Genomic DNA, 16,702 nt, shown 5'->3' with positions numbered 1-16,702 from the left:
CAAAGCTTGGTTTTCTAGTGAATGCAATCATGATTAAAAACAATGATTTTCTTTCTACTCACTGACTACTTTTCCTTGTTCAAGGAATGACTAGAATCCTGTGAATAAAAATTTTGTAGAGAAGAACATATGGGATAAAGGAGGAAAATAAAATATAGAAAGTCCCAGACATTCATGACAGTCTCAAGTTTTTTTTTTTTCCTGGAATATTAGGTTTGTTATACTGGAAACAGCAAGCTTTTAATTTTATTACTATTACTATATTTTTTTAAATTTAGAGGTAATAATACATAGCAGTAACAAAAGAGGCTTAAGAGGAATTTCTTATTGATATCATCACACTCTCTTTACTTGGGAAGAAAAAAGAAATCCTTATTGTTTCATATTACTGATCTCAGGTTTTACTTTATACTGTTTACATGAGTTATTAATATTGAAGATTTTCGTGTGGTGTCTGATGAGTCCTAAAGATTACTTTTTCAAATAATAAAGTAATACTCTTGTTTCCCTACAACATTTTTGATCAGAGGATTCTCTATGATAGTAAAACTCAAAATTACTCAAAGAGACATGCTACCAATAATTGATTGTATCTCTGCGGTAATTCCTTTATATCAAGTCCATGATCTGGGGGCTATATCATCAAAAGAAAACAAAATGTATGTTTTTATGCTAGCTTCTTAACAGTATTATAATAAATATCATATCTAAAAAAGGCAAAGTCACTCAACACATATTACTGTTCTTCTGTGTCAGACACTCCTGTTTTTGTCACGTGTTTTCTTAATTCCCATCCTTAAAGATTTCCCAAATGACTATGGAAACTAAGACCATATATATGAAAAGATAAATTTCCTTGTAAAATATTTCTTAACCCTAAGTACCTATTTGCAGAATTTCTGAGATGCTTGAAAGCTACCTATAAAATTATGATCATTGGTTCCAACCTGGGGATGATTTTTTTATTCACTAAGCTCTCTAGTTGACTTGGAAATTTGGCACAGAAAAGAAACTACTCAGAAATTCATAGGATGAAAGCCTGTGTCCACCAGGAGTGGACATTGTATCCATTTAGCAGTTAATGTGGGGTGTTGTGGGCTTAGGAGAGTGGTAGGAATATGGATGAATGAAGAGAAAATGGGGTCACTTACAAAGCAGAAGTGAGTATGTACCCAAAAGAGGACATAAGTGACTGGGAAAAAAGGGTAGAAGTGTTGCATGATGGGATATAGGGATAAAGCCTTACTATAGCAAAAATCGACAATTTGATAGAAGGTTGAACTTTAAAAATTGAATGTTATAAGAGAATGTGGGAGGTTGAAGAATTTTGATGTCATTAACTAGCCTTCTGTCGATGTAAAGCTACATGTGCAATCAAAGCAAAGAAGTCACTTCCTGAGAATATGTAAAAATATTCAAAAAGATGAGAATAGAGGGGGAATAGACTGGAAACTTGTTAGGATATTGCCGATTTAGCATTAAAAAGACATTTATTAAAATGATTATATTGGAATGTAAAGAGCAAACTACTTAAAGAAACAATCCGCAATTGATAATTAGACTTTGGGAGAAAGAAAATTCATGCCTGAATGAACAGAAAACTTATATGTGAGATATGTATATATATATATATATATGTATGTATATATATGTATATATATATAGAGTGTGTGTGTGTGTGTGTGTGTGTGTGTAATTTTGCTTAGTATGAAAAGAAAAAGTATTTCTGGTGCTCAGGATGATAGAGAAAAGGTGGACCAGAGATAGCTGGCAGAGATTTATGAGAAGTAGAATTAGCAGATAATTTCCTGCAGAGGAAACAGGTGTAATCTCTAGAATGAAGAAAATTTAAAGGGATTACATAAAGAAATAAAACAGGATGAAATCTGTGAAATCTGGAACATGTTTACATGTAGAAAGTAGGAAGAAAAGGGGAAAGCACAGCATCGAAGAAAGAGAAAGAACCAAAGCCCAGAAAATTGTACCAACAGAGGAAAGAACATTCCACGAATCAAGAAATGATCAACAACCATAAGAAAGATCAGCAAAATAAGTACTGTCAGGATTATTGCCACCTTTTGTAAAAGCACAGTTGTTATGAGATGTTGAGATAGTTTTCTAGATTACATGGAATGAGAGGCATTAAGCATGCAGCACAAAATTAGGCACGAGAAAATCATGTCTCAATGCATGGGCTCTTGTAAATACAATTAGTAGTCACGACCAAACATTACCATGAACCTCTCTAGTTCTGAATATGAATAAGATACAGCCCCCAGTTTCTATGAGATCAGTATTGAAAGAGAATTGGTGATATAAACAGACTTGTGCCATTTTGTGGGGTTCTATAATGGAAGAAGCACATACCCTGGGAAGAGGCACCAGGACAGAAGACTGAATAATCTATGAGTCCTTTGACACACAAGATAAGGTTATTGGTACATATTACATTTTATTCCTAGGCTTATAAATTTGGTAAGTCAGTTTACATAGTGTTGAATATGTGTAATAGTCATGTTCTTCCACCTAAACCTGCAGGGACAGGCTTTGGGAACAGCCAGTGTCTGTGTCTTATGTCTTTTCTCTGTGTTTAGATCTCTTACTTTTTTTGGCCACCAGGATAGGAATCCTGGTGGAAATGAGAATGGCTTTGAACAATGAGTGGTTTTTGGTATCCTAAATGGTACCAAAAACCATTTGAACTTTAGAACCAATTTATATATTATGAAGACATAAATCATTTGTAATATGGCACAACCAGAACTGGAGCAAATACAATCCAGTAATGTTTTTGTTTATTTGTTCATTTTGTTTGGTTTAGTTTTACTGCTTGTCATTCAAGCAATGGGACATTTCACGATTGGCTGAATCCAAGCTTTTTATTTGTTTATTAAATCTTGTTATTCAAAAACACTATCCTCTAAGCAGCAGCATGGGAATCACTTAACTCTTTTCACAGATGTCTGTCTCCCATTTCAGACCTAATAATTCATCATGTTCACCGTGGGAAGAAAGAACTTTAGGGGAAGTGTGGGCATAAAGAGTGGTGTCAGGCTAGACGACTGATGAGAGCTCTGTCAAGCAACCACATTACCATGCTGCTCCAGTGTGCTAATTGGTTTTGTAAGGGCATCCTGGAGAAGCCACAGCTTATAGTTTAGCTCACCATCCACTAGAACTAGAACAAGGAATCACTGCCTTTCCCATTTGAAATGTGTCCTATGCATTTGCCCAAATAAATGCAAATTCTGATGCAATAATATCAGAGGCAGGTGTGATTGCTTTACCACAGGGAATTGCTCAGAGACACAAAAGTGAGTAGCTTCTACAAAGTACTTCAGAAACACTTGCCTAACACATGATATATGGTTCATGTGAAATTGCCTCTAACCTTCTCATTGCATGGCTTCAGGAATTTCCTGAAAATGTTTTTGTCTTGTCGGGTATAAGATATGCACTATTATTCTATCAGTATCACAGAATGGCTAGAGATTAATGAGCAAGGGAATAGAAAATAGTTAACACGGTGTCTCCAGCCTGGCAATGGCTCAGTAAGTACAATTTTCCTGTTATTACTTAGTCTGTCGTTTCATTTTCATGGAATACTTAATATATGATCGTTTGTGCAAGAATAATGAAATAACAGACTAAATAAATAGTTTGTGGAAAAAAAACTAATTATTTAAACCTAAATGGTGTTAACAAAATTCTATGATAGTAGGAATCCAGATAGTACCTAAGGATCCACTTTTTTAGTCACTATTCTGCAACTAATACAGCTACTTATTTCTTGTGTCCCTGCCTCTCCCAAGGAAATGCCATCAGCTCCCCAATCCCTTACTCTGCAAAAGCCTTTAACAGCTGCAGATGCAGGAGTGAACAGATGAGCACTACAGCCTAGGAACACATGTTTACCCTCCACGGAAAGAACTTGCCTGTCTTTGTCTTTCTGAGGAACACGTTCCTTTCATTTCATTTCTGTTTAATCAATTGTCTGGTTTACTTTTCGTTTTTACAATCTAATTAAACTCAGAGATTCAAGTCCGTTTAAGGCATAGCAGCTGTAGCTACTTACATTGTCTACAGTACTTTGAGAGAGAAAGGACAAGTTGGCACAGCATCTTCCATTTTGTGTCTATACATAATTGAACATAGGCATGGAATTGTATTCTGGCTTTCACTAAATTCTGCTACTAAACCTCCAAAATTGAACTAATACCTAGCCGTATCCTTATACATTTTCTTTTCCAGAGTAAAAGGCAAATAGCTGTATCTAAAAAGAAACTCAACAGGTTCTAGCATGTTATTTAGGAAATTTATTTCTAGCCTCTTTGACCGCTGTGGCCAATTCTTGGAAATCTCTGTCAGAAGACATTCTTCCTTACCTTTAAGATTTTTTTTTTTTGCCTATATCCCTAACCTCCCATCATGACCCATGTTCTTCTCATGTATTAAAGGTATGGATTGCCATTTCTTAATTCAATGACATACAATCAAGGGCCATACTTTACCTGTGTGTAAAGCAAGCAATATGAAAATTTGATTCTCCTTCAAATAAATGATTGGTTGAACGTCCAGAAGTTTCCGGAAGGTCTCATTATATCTCCTCAGAAGGAACATGAGAAACATGTGACCCAAATTGTTTCCTGTACGTCTAGTCTCTGTTCCATTTTCAATGTACCAATGTGATATCTTTTTATAGGCTTGCAAGGATATCAAAGGATAAGAAAAGGAGACTTTTATGGTTTTATCCCAAACTTACTGTAGGAACAGCGGAAGCCCTGCGTGAGTGAAGTCCTGGGTGACTGTGTACTGTTGTCATGGGTACAGCTGTTAAGGACTCTAGCCTCTGACCCATGCAAAATTGGCCAAGTGCTCCCTGCACTAGGATCAAGAAAACAATACAATACAGCTTGGGACTGTGGCGGTCTGGTAGGATGCAGGAGGTTATTTCAGGTTTCTTGTGTCTGTTGAGACTTGCCTTGAGACTGATTGGGTTGTCAACTTTATACAGCCTTCATCTGGTCTGACTATAAACATTGGCAGGTATGTGCAGAAAATATCCACTATAGTTTCTGCCTCCCTGTTCCTGCTTCCAGACCTCCTTGACCTGAGGACTGCTCTCCTATAGAGACTGTACTTACCAAATTCAATAAACTTGTCTCCTTGATTTGACTGCATACAATAAACTGCGTCTCCTTGTTTAGCTGTGTGCAGTGACCCCATTTTCCTAGTCACCTCTTACATGTTAATCACGCTGAGCTTTCTAGGTGCTACAGTTTCTCCATTAGAAAGTCCAGTACACCCAATCCCAGCTTTTCTGTGTGTCCACGTGTCTCTGTGTATTTGTGTTTTCTTCATTTGCTCACTAACCCAGGCAAGTCCATTGCTGGAACCATGCTGGATGTGAGAAGTTACAGTTTACACCAGGGTTTTAAGGTGAATATATCAAAGGTATACAGAATGTTTTGATGGTCATATCGTAAAATGGTTGCTACAATCAAGAAAATTAAAAATTATATTTATCATGTGGCATAATTATTTTCTGTGTATGTGTGCCTGTGTGAATAGTAAGAGTACTTGCAAAACTTGTAGTAAGCAAAATTATGATTAATTATAGTTTAAGTGATGTTCATCTATTCTCTGGACTTACTTCATCCCATGTAAAATGACAACTTTGCACGTTTTTACCTGCATTTCCACATCTTCTTATTTCCTATTAATAAAAACCATCTTTCTATTGCCCTTTCTACTCTTTGTTTATATATATTCAATATGTTTTAAGGTTTTTCACACACTCATACAATCATGGAATGTCTTTCAAGTCAGCCTTATTTTGTCTGATATCGTGTCCTCCAGATTCATCCATGTCATAGCTAAAGGCAAGATATCTCTCTTAAAGGCAGGATATTATTCCATTATATACATCCCACAATTCCTTTGTTCGGCTTTTCACAGACACTTGGGCTGTTTCCATTTCTTGACTCTTCTTTACAATGCTGTGGTGGACATGGGCGTGCAAGGGTCTCTTTTAGGTGTGGCTATTATTTTGATTACTTACGCAGAGGACAGTTTTGTGATTGGGATTCATGCATTTATTCAGTCTTAACTGCCACACTGGCTTTTACAACAGTTGTACCTGTTTCAATTTTTACTTGCACCTCCTCCTATATTCCGTTTCCAAAAAGTAGAACGGAAATACATAGGGATAAATTGCTGTTCTAGCCAGATTACTTTTCACAACCTAAACATTTCTTCTCTAAATACTTCCCATTTCTTCTTTCCTCATTGGGTGGCTCATAACATGCTACTTTATTCCCAGCTGAACTGGGATTTACAGATACTGCTGTGCTGTTTCAGAGTCCAGTGACTTGGAGCTCAGGATGTGCTCCTTCTCAAGTGCTGCTGGCTTGGGCTAGTACCTGGGTTTCTTTGACCCATAGTTCTTTTTCTTTTTAATAACAATAAAATTATTTTTGAGACTTATTTTATTTTATATGCATGAATGTTTTGTCTGCAAACATATATGTATTATATATACATATAGTTGCTTTTCTTTTTAATAATAATAAAATCTTTTTTGGTTTACTTACTTTTTATGTGCATGAATTTGTGTGTGTGTGTGTGTGTGTGTGTGTGTGTGTGTGTGAACCACATGTGTATCTGATATCTGCAGTAGGGTCATAAGAGGAGGTTAAATTCCATGGAACTGGAGTCAATGCTTACCATATTGACACTGGGAACCAATCCCAGGCCCTCTGCAAAAGCAGCAAGTGCTCTTAACCACTCAACCATCGCTCCAACCCCTGACCTATATTTTCTTTATTGTGCATTTATTATAATATTGTATATCTCATAGGGGAAGTAAATGAATTACAACTTGTAAATGGTTACTTAGTACAAACATAATTATTAGCTTGTATAGTTATGAAACAAATAGTTATTTTTATTACTCACTGGTTTACAGGCCTATATCAGTACACTTCAAGCTTTTGCAGGACAAACAATAGATTCTCGTTTGTTTCATGTCTCTATAACACAGTGCAGTTCATTTGATTCAACAGTTTAATAAATAGTGAGGGAAGAGAGTATACAAGGTAGCAAACAATTGTGTCAAATATAAAATTGTTCAAAAGAAATTTCCCAAGAATATTTTTCCTTTTATGGAACATTCTTTAATATGGTCCTACTGCCAATATTTTAAGAGCTAGAGCTAACCTTCATGGAAGCTCGGGGCCTGGGCCCTCCTTCCCTGAAGCATGGCTTGTGGAGCCGTGACGGTTCTTGGTCATAAACTTTTGTTCTTCAGCCAATAAATTAATAGTTGTTTTCCTATTCCTTTCTACAGTAAAATAGCCCACATACTTAATTTTCTAATACTGCACATAGATTTGAGCTTTCTCCATGTTCCTGAAAAAGCTACAGAAATGTGCCAGACCTCTCCATGTATCCATAGTGTCTTGTGGTTTTAGCTGAGGGATGCTGAAATTTTTCAGATAAACAAATTGCAAGAGTTGCAATGTCTAAGAACTGAAGTTCAGGTGTTTGCTTTTGCTGGCCTGGCACTTATTTATAGCACACGCTATCTTTCATGGGTTCATGTGTCTGTACCTTATTGTGTCTCTGTGAAGTATTCACTTTTCTTAAGGATTTAAACCTTCAGGCTTTCTCAGCAACTCAGCACTGGTAATAGGCTTTTATAAAATTTCTAGATAACCTACATAGAACAATACTTTTTTTTCTTTTTTTTTTGTTGTTTCCAGTTTATTTATTTTTTATTAAAAATTGCCATCTCCTCCCCTCCTCCTCCCCCTTCCCTCCCCTCCCCTCCACCCATACCCCCACTCCCTCCCTCTCCAGGCCAAAGAGCCATCAGGGTTCTCTACACTATGTTGAGTCCAAGGTCCTCCCAACTCCCTCCAGGTCGATGGGCTTGGTCTCTACGACATGGACGGGCTCTGTGTGAGCCTTGTCAGTTTGGTTGCTCACCTTCCCAGAACAATACTTTTATACCTAATATATTTGAAGATTTTTTTCTCTTTCCTTTAAATAAACAAGGAAGGGAAAAATGCAAAGCGCTAGAGAGAGAAGACTAATTATCTGGATTTGGCAATTATCAAATTGTCCGTACTTTATGGATGGCTTTCTGGTCAACCAAGGAGACACGGGAAGACTGCCAACCTTGGCTGAATCCTGTTGATGGTACAACGCTGACTGCAAGATCATTGTCCTCCTTTTCCCTCTGTCCCTCTGTCTCTCACTCCCCCTTTGTGGGCCAGAGAGTCTTTTACCATTCGGTGTCTGAAGGTGAGATTTTTGAAAACTATTAAGACCCATATTGTTTTTCCCTCATGTAGTTTCAGTGATATTTCAAAATTAAATTAAGTTTTCAAGTTTTATTTTTGTTTTAAGTTGTGTGTGGGGAGTGATTGAGGAATAGAGTTGTATGTGATCGTGAGCCACATGACAAGGGTGCCAGAAATTTGAACTGGGGTTCTCTGTAAGAGCAGTGCATATTTTTAACTGTTGAACCAACTCTCCAGTTCTATCTCTGATCATTTTTAAAGTATCTACTTTTTCTCTAATATGTCAGTTCTGTTGGTCTTTGAAGTAGCTTTATCTTTAGACAATGTTTCTTTGAAACTAATTTGAAGACTCCTCCTTTGGTCTGTTGATATAGCATAGGCCCTTTATATAGTCATTGTATGAAGATAGATACTTGGTGTGGACCAAGGAAAGGTGTGTTGTACAAGCTTTCCAGATGTTTCCAGACCTTGGCAGACAAAGCATGGCTACTATGATTGTCACACAGGCAAGAGTTCAATCAACAGTCTGGAGTAGTAACTTAAACACAAAACAACACAATCACAAATTTGGCAACACAAAGCTTCTCTCAATCTCAGGTTTAAAAAAAAGTAGATATGTTCTGTGAGGTATCAAATACAAACAAACAAACATACCAACAAATAGGCAGAAGCACATAGAAGTAATGTTTCCAGGAAATATTCAAGTACTGTGTGATTCTTCATATAATAGTGAGTCCTCCACAGGACAACAAGACCCCCATCACCAAAAGTAACTAAGGGAACAGAAAGGCTGATATCTTTCTAGAATTATTAAAAACATTCTTCCATCAGATAGATTTTTCAGCTTAATAACTGCTAAATTCTTCTTTGCCTCAATTAATAATTATTGGCATCAGAACTACTTCTTGCCTTATTTAGGTTTCTTGTTATCAGTTGTACCCATTTAGTTCCCCTATCTATAATTTCTGAGATATTTTGTAAATGAAGAATATTTAGAGGTGATGTCTAATTAGCATATTTCTCCAGGGAATATTCCAGATAACTCTTGAACAGGATCTAAGTTATTAGGGATGTTACTTAGACTGTTGTCACTTTGATTTCTTCTACTTCACTGAAGAGAGGCAGAAGTAGGGGAGAAAGAAGAGGACCATATTCAGTTCTAAGATGAAAAAGGAGAGCACAATAAATTTGATTTTCCAAAATGAGCATAGCCCTGTTTTGGGTAGTTATAGTCTACCATAACGTCCATCCCTCCTTATACCCACCCCATTTGTTTTGGCTCCCAGAGCCTCCTTTAAGAGCACCGTCATAGACCTGTTATAATTCCTCACATGTTTGAATCTTCCCAACTTCTAATATTCCATCTTGGAGAGCCCTGGATAATTAATGTTGAACATTTCAGACCATCTATGAATCTTGGTGGCAGGGGTTGGGGACTAGAATTTAATTAAAGACAGGCGCCACAAGGGGATTTGAGACGATTCTGATTCTTGGAAGGCGACAATCATTCAACTGAGGCTGCTAGTATGAAGCATGCAGGGTGACAAAGGGGGCAAGTACTGAAGGAAGGTGATATCCAAAGGTCTGAACTGGATGGAAGGGAAACAAAGAGTTCTTCATGAGAGCCGGAGCATTTCCCAAGGCCCAGTCCCAGAGAAAGTACATGCTGCATGTATGTGCGCACAGACTGGCTTGAAGGGAGCAAGCCTTTCCCCTCCTAGAAATCTGATGATGGCAGCAACAAAACCTAAACAGAGCATAATTAAAGAGCATGGAGCTAGCTAATGAAATGAAAATAACTTTAAAAGGATGAAAGGAAATTGTTGTTAACACTCCATGTGGTTAACCTCTGAACCTCTCTGCTGTGGAAGCATAATAGAACAGAGTCAGCTCCTGGGATGTAAATGAGCTGCATCCCTGGGTGGAAATGGAGCTCTTTGGAAAAAGGAGATTAACTTTTTCTAGCCATAGGAGCATTATTTAGCTCACTGGAACAGCAATTTGACAAACGGCGACATTGTAGCCCAAGTGAATGCTGCAGGTTTCTGTGAGGCAGCCAGTTGCCGAAAAACCATAGAGAAAAACATTCTTGTATTTTTTTTTCTCCTTCAACATAAGAACAACTTTGGGCCTATTCATTCTGGAGAGTTCCCACAATGAAAAGAAAGAGCTACGGTTTGGTAACCTGCGACTCACACAGAGCAGAATAAGCCCAGTTCAGAAAACATTTCTCTAAAGGAATGCTGCTACCAAGCTCTGCTCCCATTGGCTTTTGAGTCATCTTATATTTTATTCCTGGCCCAAGAGAAAGATGAAAGGACATCTTCTAGGGGGATCTGAGTCAGCTAAGCTCTGATAAATGCATCCTATTCCTCCTTACCAGGGAACCGTTGTAAGCATTTTAGTCAGACAAGTCTGGGAATTCTTACTGTTCTGGCTGTGTTGGGTTCCTGATTCTGTCTCTCCTTCCTATTCACATCACCTATTGAGTATCTTCTTAGATACAGGGCATTTTACAGAAAAATAACGTTTCCTCCACTAATTAGTCATTCAGACCTGAGACCAAAGGACATTTCTCTCTGCGCTTATAAGTATTGCTCAGTATTTAAACTGTGACTTCATTTATCAATACTAATCTCAAAAACAAATGTTTAGGCCTAAGGAGGCTTGAATTTATAGAGTCAGTCTTTGGCATAGGTGCTCTCTGGTTTGTGTCCACACTCTAAGTAAGGGCAATGGTCAGAAAAGTTCTGCACATCACTCTGACTTTTGCTAAGTAGTTACTCTTCTGTATGGTTTGAATAAAATATCTGGGAAAAAAACATACAGAAAAGTCATATCTGGGCACCGTGTTTGAGTGTGCTGTCTATCAGGCAAGGGAAGGCATGTAACCTGAGCAGCTCTGGCTGTGGTGACAAGAGATTGGTAAAACTGGCTACATTGAGTTCACAGGTAAGAAGTCGGGAGGTAAGGATTGGAGGTCTACTCACCGCCTCCTTTTTTATATTCAGTTCAATGCGCCTGCCTAGGGAATGGTGTTTCCTACACTCTGGGCCTTCCCCCCTTGCTTAAATTACTCTGGAAGCAGTCTCATAATGTACAAACAAGAATATAGCTCTGTTTAGTATATCTAAGTAATAAAAGCATAAATTTGAGTCTATCCTTTGCTCTCATCATGAAGTTTAGTGTTTTCCCATTTATCATTATATTTCATCTTATGATCATGGTAGAACCTAGAGTTAGAGGATTTTTACAATTTTCTTATTTGACATGCTGAGTGATTGACAGGCTGTAACAGTCTTGATTTTGGTTTGTTTCTGGATTCATGGATTTCCTTGTAATGGCCAGATTTATCTAGAACTAATATTGTGCTTTTCCGAGGTACTTGGCACTATAAAGATTATTTTACATATAATATCTTAACATAAAACCACCCTATGGAATAGGGGTTAGTTCATCTTGCAAGCAAGAAAAGAGAGACATGTAAACAGTTAAAAAAAAATTCCTCCATTTCACATGCAAACAATTGGTGGTATAGGGATATATGAGTAAGAGCTACTTGAATCAATGCCACTTTTAGCCATGTTTGTTGTTACTGTTACTTTGTTTTAAGTTGTAATTTTATGGTCCACGTTCCCAGTAGATAGAATCTTAGACATTTTTCTTTATCCATATCAAATATAAAAAGCAGATTCTCTTTTAGTGCCCTTGCAATAGTGCCCATCTGGTAGACCTGCATAACATTTAATAACTGGTTGCAGTTAGTTTTGTAAATGGTTCTTTTATCCTTTCAGTTAACCTTATGTATGTTATTACAGTTCAAGAAGCAAAGCTGTTTCTCCCTCACTGATGCATCCTATGTAATCCCTACCAGGTTACTGTATCACAGAAAATAGGTGATGTATAGATGCTGCATGAGGGCCATAAACACCTCATCTCTTCTAGTCTTTTCTTGGATCCAAGGACTTGAAAGGATATTGTTAGAAAATCACAAAGGAATGTTTTTATTGAGATACGTAATTAAATGGGAGAGAACAAGAACAGAAGAAGGTAAGTAACGCCTGAACTGTATAGTTCTTTGCCAGCTGATGGTCCTCTTGTTGCCACTGACACATGAAACTGAAAATCTTCTGTCAGTTCTTGAAATGAATCTAGTAGTCACTTATTTAACCTCGAATTGACTTTTGGCTTTCTTGCGCTTAGAAAGCCACTCTGGTAAATTGGACCACACCCAGATGGACCTTGCTTCAGGAAATTCATCCATCTGACCATCTCAGAACCTTGTGCTGTGCTCTGCCTTATAGAACTTCTAATATGCTAGCAAGTACACCTCATACACAAACCCATCCAGAAAAAGAATGGTTTGTGTCGTAGGCTCTTCTTTCTTCCTTGGCCATTCAGTGGGGCACAGCCCTTCACAGACAACAAAGCTCTAAGAAATACAGTGAAAGGGGAAGGAAATTCAACATAAAACACAGTCTGCTACAACCAGGGGAATAAATGTGAAACAAATGCAATAGCCCTAGCATTTGTATTGGCAGAGTTAGGATTGCAAATTTTACCATATCATTTTCCTTTTGTGGTCTATGACTTAGTAGTCACAAGAGGCAGAATATATAAGAAATATCTTTTACACACACAAATACACACACACACACACACACACACACACACATATATATATATATATATATATATATATATATATATATATATATATATCATGTTTTGAGCTTAAACCCAAGGAAAAATGTCGTCAAAGTTCATTGCATCTTTAATGAGGGCAATAATTTAGTGGAGTTAGTATTTCGTTGTTTGAGAAGAAATTATACCTAAAAGCAGATCAGTTTTTACAGACCTAAAGGTTCAAAATGTCTATCAATTTAAAATTGGTATTTGTGCTCATTGTATAAATAAGTGCTAGGCAGTTCAAGTGGCAAAGGAATATGTCCATGGTTATTCTTCCAATAAACTGCATTGCCTCTGGGTCTCTCCTGATAGCTTTGACTTCAATAGCCCCATTCTTTCTCTTTCTTTTATTGTTTCTCCATATTTTAAAACTGTATTCAAGAGCACTGCTTCCTGTTTGACACAACAAAAGGAAACAATGAGCCAAGCAAGAAGACAAGCAAATAACCAGGCACATCAGAAGACTGCTCTGTGCTTCTCAACCAAGCATTGATGGTGGGGCTGTCAGAGTGCAATTCTTGTTGATGTCACAGATACAGAAAGCAAGGGAAGTGGATTAAATACTTGTGAAGTCAGGAAATGGCTATGAAAATCCCAGTCTTTGCCTTGCACTCTAATTTCTTATTCTGTTATCAACATGTTACATTCTTCCTCTATTTTTCTTTACATGCCATGTTCTCCTTATAAGAACACTTATGTTGGGTAAATACATATGCTAATAATCACGTGTTCATTTAATTATGTTGTTAAAGACTCTATTTTCAAATAGGATCAAATTGCAGAATCAGAGATTAGAGCTTCGTTATTATATCTTTCTGGGAGATATAATTCTATCTATATATCAGCTTATAACTGTACTTCTTTAGAATGCCTCTGTGATGAGTATCTCAGGCACCAAAGGCGTCGTTACCAATATGCAGAACACCTAGGGATAACTAGGGTATTTAATTCCTCTAACTCATAGGACTTAAATTTTCTTCCTATTATATTATACTCAAATTGTCATAGTCGATTCCCCAAAATACTGACAGGCTCGTGTGTGTGTCTGTGTGTGACACTGAGTGTGTGGATTTGCATCTTTTGAAATGAATCCAGAGCCCCTTAACTTTAGACCCCTAACCTAGAGCAAATTAGCAGAGAAGCAAATGCCTTCTCAAAGATTATGTTCCATTATATCTCCAGGGAGAAGTGTTATAGATGCTCCATTTGATCTGGAAATTAAAGCATTTCCACAGGAAAACGTTGTCTCTGTTCAGGTATTTCTAAGTGGAAGATGCTGGAGATCACTGTTTCCTTACTGACCCTAGATTGTCACCATAGAGGGAGAAGAGGGTGTCACTCAACCAGTTGTAAAAATATCCTAAAGTTTTAGACTCTTGTGCCAAAGGGAGAATAAATAACCAAGTTGTAAAGGAATTTTGAAGATATATTCTTTTCTTCATTTTGGTAATGAGAAGAATAAAACTTATACATAATACATGATAGAGATGATTATTGCAAGGTGGAGGCCATGAATAGACTACTGGCTAACAATCTGTAGAACCATGGAGAGTAGGTATAAAGTAAGGAAGTAGAGGGTATAGAGAGACCTCATTAGGAAAGAGAAATAAAATAGTTATGGATGAACAGGGAACGGTTGGAGCAGGATGCTTAAGTGGGAAGAGGGAGAGGAGAAGCAGATGAGGAAGAGGAATACAGAGAGCTAAAATTAAGAAACAATTGAGTAATCTTGAAACCTAATCCAATAGAAGCTTCCTAAAATATTTACATATATGAAGGAGATTTAAATGAAATTACTATATAGTGGTGGAGACAGTTCCTACCAGCCATCTCCTATCACCAAATGGGATTTGGTTTCATCTAATAGAGTTGTTGGCCAAAGCATCTCAAAGAATCCCCAGTCTAGCCAGAATGTTGCTTAGACAATAGGTTTCTCTCCACAAACTGACAGAAAGACCCTATTGCTGAATACAATGCCCATGCAACTCACTGAATATAGAGAAGTCAAGATGGTATCTGCATAAAGTCTTTGCCTTTACTTTCTAGTCTCTTTGGTACAGAAAAGTACTTTTTATTAAAAAAAAAGACACAACAAAAGTGTTTAATTAACTGACAACAGAGAAAGCTGTTTAAAGAAAAGCAGATGAATTTGATCAAGTAAGAATTAGAACCGAGGAGCTCCATAATCATCTGGCATCCGTTCAATGTTGTATCTCTGGTTAGAAATATACATGGTAGGAACTCCAGGGATCTTCCGGATTCTTCGTTTGAGGTCCCGATCAACTGTAGCCACGATATAACACTTGTGCTGAGTGACTCTTGTACCAAGCAGTCGTCAGTATAGGTTCCTTTGTGTATGCATGAAAGTTGGTGAGATCGTGGATCCTTGGTGATTCTTGGTGCCACTCAATACTTCTGGCCCAATTTCTCATGTTCAGCCATCACACAATCAGTTATACAAGGGATACACCTGGCATACAGACAGTCCATCATGGACTACACTAAGTCTAGTTTGGCTTTAATGAAAAGGTTGATGAAGTTGATGTCAACAAGGATGTGGTACGGTGAGCCCAGCTGTGTATTGTACTGGAAGAATAAGCAGGAAGGATGTTGGGGGGACTTCTCTTTCCTTCAGAGCACTGGGATCTTTTTTCTTTCTTTTTAGGCTTTAATCTATCCTTTTCCTTAAGTCTCTCATCTCTGAGACTAAGCATTTGCTTCAAAGTCACATATTTTCTTGTTTTCTTCTGCTTCCCCATGTTCATGCTGTACTCCAGTTTCTTCAGAAAAATACTTTTAAGGCTACCAAAAGAGAAACAAGCACCAAGCAAGCCCCATACGTTCTGTTCTACAGTGGTACACTACCTACAAGATATGCTAGGGCAGTAGTGGCACAAAACTTGTGAAAGTAACCAACCAATACTTGACTTAAGGCCCACTCCGTGGGGTTGAACCCATACCCATCACTGCTTAGACAACCAAGTGCCTGAGACTGGATAGCCCACCAATATAGGGGAAACCCAGAAACTACTCATTTAAAGCAAAGTAGGGATAAAATGACTCCTAATTACTTTCTGCTCTACTCAGAGATGAGTGCCTTGTTTGGCTATCATCAGAGAAACTTTCTTCTGTAGCAGAGGGAAACAGAGATAGAGACTAACATACAAGCATTATACACAGTGTGAGAGATCTTAGAGCACTCATTCCTGAAGGGGATGTCTTCATTTGACTCCTCCCCCATGATGTCACAGGAAACCCTGTGGAAGATGAAGATGAAGGAGTGTAAGAGTGAGAGGAGCTGGAGGAGACCAAGAGAACAAGTCTAAATCAACATGCTCACAGGTCATGTGAACTCACAGAGACTAAGGCAGGATGCTCAGCACCTGCACGGGTCTGTACCAGGTCTTCTGCGTATACATTATGGTTTCCAGTTTAGTTTTTTTTTATGGGATTCCTGACTGCTTGAATGAGTGGGTCTCCAGTTGTTTCTATGACAACACAATGACAAATCAGGTAACATCTACTAACAGTAGCTTCTCTCTCAGAGTTTATAAGGTCAAATGGGTAATATTTGACAGCAGAACATTTCCTTACAGAGAACAAGGAAGGGTTTTTTATTATTGTTACTCTTGACTCATATCCGTGTGTCTTGAACATACTGTATTCAGTGATGGAAGGCACACTGAGTTATAAAGACTCACTTTTTT

At 37.7% G+C, this 16,702-nt stretch overlaps 1 protein-coding gene and 1 pseudogene across 1 annotated transcript in view; one reads left to right on the top strand and one right to left on the bottom strand.

Moving 5' to 3' along the window:
* Positions 1–16,702, top strand: part of Nrxn3 (neurexin 3) — a 1,492,393-nt gene that overhangs the window by 1,278,833 nt on the left and 196,858 nt on the right.
* On the bottom strand, positions 15,160–15,754 carry LOC119818605 (annotated as a pseudogene).

The sequence above is a fragment of the Arvicola amphibius genome, chromosome 7, assembly GCF_903992535.2.
Source record: "Arvicola amphibius chromosome 7, mArvAmp1.2, whole genome shotgun sequence".
NCBI classification, from domain to species: Eukaryota; Metazoa; Chordata; class Mammalia; order Rodentia; family Cricetidae; genus Arvicola; species Arvicola amphibius.
This window is presented reverse-complemented; position numbering and strand designations above follow the sequence as displayed.